The sequence below is a fragment of the Poecilia reticulata genome, chromosome 4 (genome assembly GCF_904066995.2).
Source record: "Poecilia reticulata chromosome 4, P_reticulata-male-v2, whole genome shotgun sequence".
Lineage (NCBI taxonomy): Eukaryota > Metazoa > Chordata > Actinopteri > Cyprinodontiformes > Poeciliidae > Poecilia > Poecilia reticulata.
In genome coordinates this window covers 3,444,500-3,450,499 of record NC_088833.1, presented here as the reverse complement: position 1 = coordinate 3,450,499, position 6,000 = coordinate 3,444,500, and the positions used below count along the sequence as shown (strand labels likewise).

Genomic DNA, 6,000 nt, shown 5'->3' with positions numbered 1-6,000 from the left:
GCACAGGGAGAACATGCAAACTCCATGCAGAAAGACCGGGGCCGGGAATCGAACCCAGAACCTTCTTGCTGCAAGGCAACAGCTCTACCAACTGCGCCACTGTGCAGCCCTCAAAAATGAAACAGGAATCAGTTATGTGTTGAAGCATCGCACTCTTGCTGATTTCTCTTATGGGTTCTGTATGGCGAAACTAGTGAGCAGATGAGAAAAAACCTAAAGAATAAAAAACAAGTTTTTACTGCAGATGTTGAGAGTTTTTTACTGTCAGCCGTTTAAGACTCATTTCAAGGATTTGGGGATTCATGATCACTTCTGCGTTTCTTCTATCTCTCCATCGTTCCATTTCCTCGTTGCTCCCTGGGGCTTCCACTCGCCAACGGCTGGAGGATTTGGGAGCCATTTTTGTCTTAATTAAAGCTCCAGTCCCGCTCAGATCTCCGCCAGAAGGACAGAGCGACGACTGCGGTGAGGACATGGACACAGAAATGTGTTTGTGCGTTTCAGGGTGGCACAGAGAGGTCACCAGATTTACTGCTCTGCTTTAGTCCTCTGAACGGACGCGCTCCGGTTGAGGCATGTTGGGCCTTATCTGAGGAAGCAAACGTCAACTCTGCACCTCCCTGCTGCGTCTGACAGCACTGCACTGAAATCCTACAGAGTAAAACACGACCCCGAAATAAACAGCAGGGCGCTGAGTTTAAATGGAGAAAATGTGGGTCTGTCTTAAAGCTGCAGTGTGTAACTTTTATATTAAAATAAATGTTTTTATGGTTTAAATGGTTTGGTCAAAACTGTTATGATAGTTTGAGACAGACAGTCTGTGAAAAGATCAATCTCCACCTCTGAAGAAATGCTTTGCTCCCAAACAAAAACAACCAATCAGAGCCAAGAGGCGGGGCTTAACGCTGTCAATCAATGCCGATAAATGTGCATTGGTGGTCATGCTAACTATCCTCAGCATAAACATGCTATGCTAGCTGCTGTAGCACAGAGCAAGGAGGTGAGGGAGGGCTAGTCACTTGAGATGGTGATCGACAGCACTAAGCCCCGCCTCCTGGCCCTGATTGGTTGTTTGTAGTTGGCGCTAGGAGAAGAGCTTTCACGGATTATCCGTTTTATTTCATGCCATCACAACAAAGTGACAGTTTCAATAAATGTGTAACATTATAAATATTTCATACTGCAGCTTTACAACAAAACTGTCTGACAACTTATGTAACAAAGAACAAAATATATCGGAGGACAGGGAAGAATAACGATATGAAGAGATGTGGAGAATACAAAAAACAACACAATCTGTACAGTTCCAACTATTTATTCTGATAAAGTCAGATTAGCACGTTTAGCAGCATTTAGCTTCTGGTCGGCTGCAGTAGGACTTTCTGCCTGAGACGGACAGGACAGGACAGGACATGACAGGACATGACATCCGTCCTGAAGAGGACAGAGTGTCCATGGAAGCTTAGGACTGTTAAATAATGACAATAATGAGTTGCATTCATGCATTCATGAAGACTCCTTCATGCTCATAACGGGTGTTATGTCATGTTTAATAATCTTATTCATAAATAAAGTGTTACCTCATCTCCTCAGCCACAAACTGATAAAAAGTTAAATGTTCTATATTTTTGTTTACTAACATAAAACTCCAGGTTATAAATTATAACCAACCACAAAAATCATCATCTGACTACAGGAATGATTTCCTATCTTTTGAATTAATTATCTTAATAGAGTTAATAACTCTTTACCCCTTCAACTCTTTCATTCTGAGTATTTCATGAAAATCCTGCAGGTTTGATAAAAAACAACCAGAAAATCAAAATACTGAACAAAACAGAACAATTTAGGAGACATGAAAAAACTTCATACAATAAACACTTTAATCTTGTTCCCTAAGAATAGTTAGTAAAGCATAAATACAAAACCAGCAGGCTTGGCTAGTTTTCTGGGGGAAGCTGCTGATATTGTGTGATTTTCATCCTGTTCTGCTGTAAATACAGTCGGGTTAATTTGAGTTTAAAACATTTCTGACTGCTGGACGTACAGAGAGGAGATGGTCACTGTTCACTCATAGAAAGCAGCTCTTCATTTAAAAACAGGGCTCCCTGTCATAGTTCCAACAAACGGCTGTAAATAAAGACTCACAATGTTAAATTAAACACACACACACACACACACTCTCTCATGTAGTGGCTCCTCTGTCAGACTTTCACAAATCCACACACACAATAAATGACACCAGTGTTGTCAAAACTGACTGCAGACAATGTTGCCACTGCTTAACTAAAAGTAAGCCATGCAAACTGCCGTGTGTGTGTGTGTGTGTATGTGTGTGTGTGTGAAAGAGGTCACTAATCGACCAACAAAGAGCTTATGGAAGAGAAAACAGGATAGATTATTCTCTATAAAAAGCTGCATATAAATGGGGGGAACGTTAAAGTGGAGCATTAAAAACCGTAAAGAGACGAACAAACGTAGCTGGTACCGAAACGTCCAGCGTCTTACTTTGACTGAGCCAGTCAAAGCCACATAAAATGTATTTTTCCAGCCCATGTTTGCTGTCGGCACCACAGAACAGATTTTGTCCAGTAAGAGAAATGATGTCACAGAGCTAAAGGCAGTAAAATGGGAATCATGGATCAAGTGCAGATCTACAGTCTCTGTTTCCTGCTGCACACGGTGAGTGAACGTCTGAATCCGTACAATGACAGCATGACGTTCAAATGTTTGAAAAGTAATTCAGAAATGACAAGAAACAGAGAAAATTAAACTAATGTTTTCTGTGCAGCACAATGTGGTTTTAACTATTAATTATGAACAAGTCATTTTTTCAAACAAGTTGAAAATGTTATTTATATGAAGGGAAATAACAAAATTAAAATTAAATGCATTTTCCCCCAAGTCCCTGGAACAGATTTAAAGTTTTTTCCCATTAATGCACGTCTTCCCTGTTGAACATGGATATATTTGGTATCCATGGAAACGTCCGACTCTTAAGCCAGAAGATGTTTTCATCATCATTAGAGATTTCCAGATGTCAGTGACCAGGAACTGTCATCAAAAAGAGATTGTAGGGAATTCTGGTAGTGCCAAAAAGTTTATATTTTGGTGGTTTTAATGTTTTTTTTCTGTAAAATGTGCCTAAATTTGTTTGTTTGTTTTTTCTTACACAGGATTTCCAAAAAGTACACTTCACCTTAGTCAGATATAACAATTTATTGTTTTACTTTAATTGAATAAAATAAATAAATGTATTAAAGAAAAAAAATTAAAAAGAAGCAATTTTGGACATGCAAAAATAAGTTTAGTGATTAAAGACAGAAAATCCCCAGTTTTGTAGATGTGCCAACTTGTGCCGACGGTTAAAAGCTTAGGTATTTGTTTACAATATTTGTAAAATATTTGTAAATTTACTACAATCTTTGCACAGACATTATTGATCTATGGTTTTCAAAAGTTTGTAGCCTTACTTGTGATATTTCAAAAGCTTTATACACTCCACTATTCAACTCCAACTACCACAAGTTACAACTTGTAAGGCCGACTTTGTGTTTCAAGATGGCCGCTCCTCACATCAACAGTCGTAAGATGTGGTGGAAACGCATTTATTTTTCAAGATACACGTGTAAAAGACAGAGTAACGTCTAATTCATCCTCTTAATTTGAACAAATTGAAAGTGGTTTTTGCTTATGGAAAGTAAAAACTATAATTACGACTTTGGGTGTCGCCATGTTGAAATTCCAGCGTCTTCACTAAAACGCCATTAGCTCAGGTCCGACATCAAATCAAACTCGGGTAACTGGAGCGCTGCAGAATTTGTGCTCTGTTTTGTTTTCTTCAAAACAAAACAGAGGTTTTGTTTGACGCTAAAATTCCAGCGTTTTAGTGAAGACGCTGGAATTTCAACATGGCGACACCCAAAGTCGTAATTATAGGTTTTACCTTCCATAAGCAAAAACCACTTTCAATTTGTCCAAATTAAGAGGATGAATTAGACGTTAGTCTTTATTTTACATGTGTATCTTGGAAAATAAATGCGTTTCCACCACATCTTACGACTGTTTTCTTCAGAGGTTTTTGTGTCGTTTCCTTCAGTGGTTCTTGGTGCAGCGCCCCCACAGGCCTGGAGGGGAAATGGGATTTTGATTGGTTTAGATTGTTTGACATAGTGCAGTATGAAAGCAACCAAATATTGCAACTTTGGTCCCCAATTGAACCAAATCTACCAGATGTGAAAACACCCTGAGAGCAGGAAAATATCCAGATATCCTCTGAGATGAACCAAATAGGGGTATCTTCTGTGTAAAGTTTCTCGGGAGACGGTTGTATAAGTTTTCCTGAGCAGTACCGCGGCACTCAGTATGTTTTCCCCTGTGGTAGTGAAAGGCTAATTTACAGCTTAAACACAGGAAATGACCTTAATCCCCCGAGTTTCCCTTAATCTGCAAACTCTTTCTGTTCTTCATGCTCCAAATGATTGAGCAGCACACATGTCCTCATGCAGCCACACACGGCTCTAAAGCTGCTCACTGGTCAATGGCGGAGGAGATCCTGTTTAAGGTGATTAGGATTTCATCTGAAGGCAACAAAGAAATAATCCAGAAAACTAACGGTCAAATGTTAGAGGTTGTTCGGTTGCTTTGTAACACTTTAAGCTAAACGAGTATCCTGTGACACACGGCTCAGTAATATTAGCTTCATGTCACAGCTTAGAAGATCGTTGCACAAGGAGATGGCAATACCTGGAAATTCTGCAAAGATGGATTTAGTTTTTTTAATTATATATTTAGTTTGACTGTTTTTGCGAAGTAGACATGTCATAGAATAATATTTTGGCTAAACAGTTTGTGCCAGCTGACTTTTGGGACGATAGTAGCTCGGTAAAAATCAGCCCCTTGTTCTACGCTTCGCTTGACCATCAGCTATTGAGAATCAGTGGCTTGCAGGAGGTGTGGCCTCTGGTTGAAGTTTTAATCTTTACCCAGTCTCTATGTAATGTGCTAGTTTGAACGGATTCGTTCACTTCCTCACTGACCGACCCAGTGGAAATGCATCTTGGGAAATCAAGCTCAATGGGAGAAATCCCAGACAGAATGCAGTTGCGCACGCTAGGCTGGTAGCATTACTTTTTAGAAAGAAAAAAAAACAAAACGTATTTAGGGCATCCTGTCACTTTAAATCCAAATAAGCTGCTGCTGGCCACGCCTCCAAGACTCATTTCAAAATGGCTTCCAACAGATGCGCAATTATACAACTGTAGAACAAACTCTTGTCCTTTCCAGCAGCCATTGTACAGTGCGTACAGCAGTGAAACCAGTTGACCAAATGTGCTGGAGCTCTTCTTGGGTTGCTAGGCGACGGGCTGGGCTCGACTTGGGTTGCTAGGTAACGGGGCAGTGCCCATTGATTGTGACTTAACCTTCTGAAGGTTTTTGAAACGGCTCGTTTTCCAAACACCAAAAAACATAAACATGAATAATAAACCGTGTTGTTTGGTAACCAGGATCAAATTTAAATGTTAGTACTCAACTTGGAATTTGTATGATTGTAAGAATTGCCTTTATTTTTTGCAAAGTGCCTTGAGACAATGTGTTGTGAATTGGCGTTATTTAAATAAACTGAATTGAACTCTCGCAAAATAAAGCACAACCAAACACATTTTTCTTTTTTTAGCAAAGACGCATTTATTTTAGTGCGTCCTGCTGCGATGCGACGGCATAATAAACACCTTCCTGCTGTGTCCTGCCGCGTGATCGAAGGGCCTCTTATATCAGGCTTCATGCCCGTTACAGCATTTCCCTCCTTTAATGTATGGTTTTGATTGACAAATGTGTTTTTACATTACAATACGTTTCTTTTCACAGGCAGGAATTTCAAACAAATTGCTTTAAAAAAAAAATCACTTTTTGTGTAAAACCACTCAAGCACTTGGCCATTCTCCCAGTCTGGGCTGTCCTGGCTGCTGAATGGACAAATTTCACCACCAACCTCATTTT

General features: G+C 39.7%; 1 long non-coding RNA gene across 1 annotated transcript in view; it reads left to right on the top strand.

The window, feature by feature from the left end:
• LOC103463118 (uncharacterized) overlaps nt 1–6,000 on the top strand; it is a 151,182-nt gene that overhangs the window by 142,624 nt on the left and 2,558 nt on the right. The window lies entirely within an intron of this gene.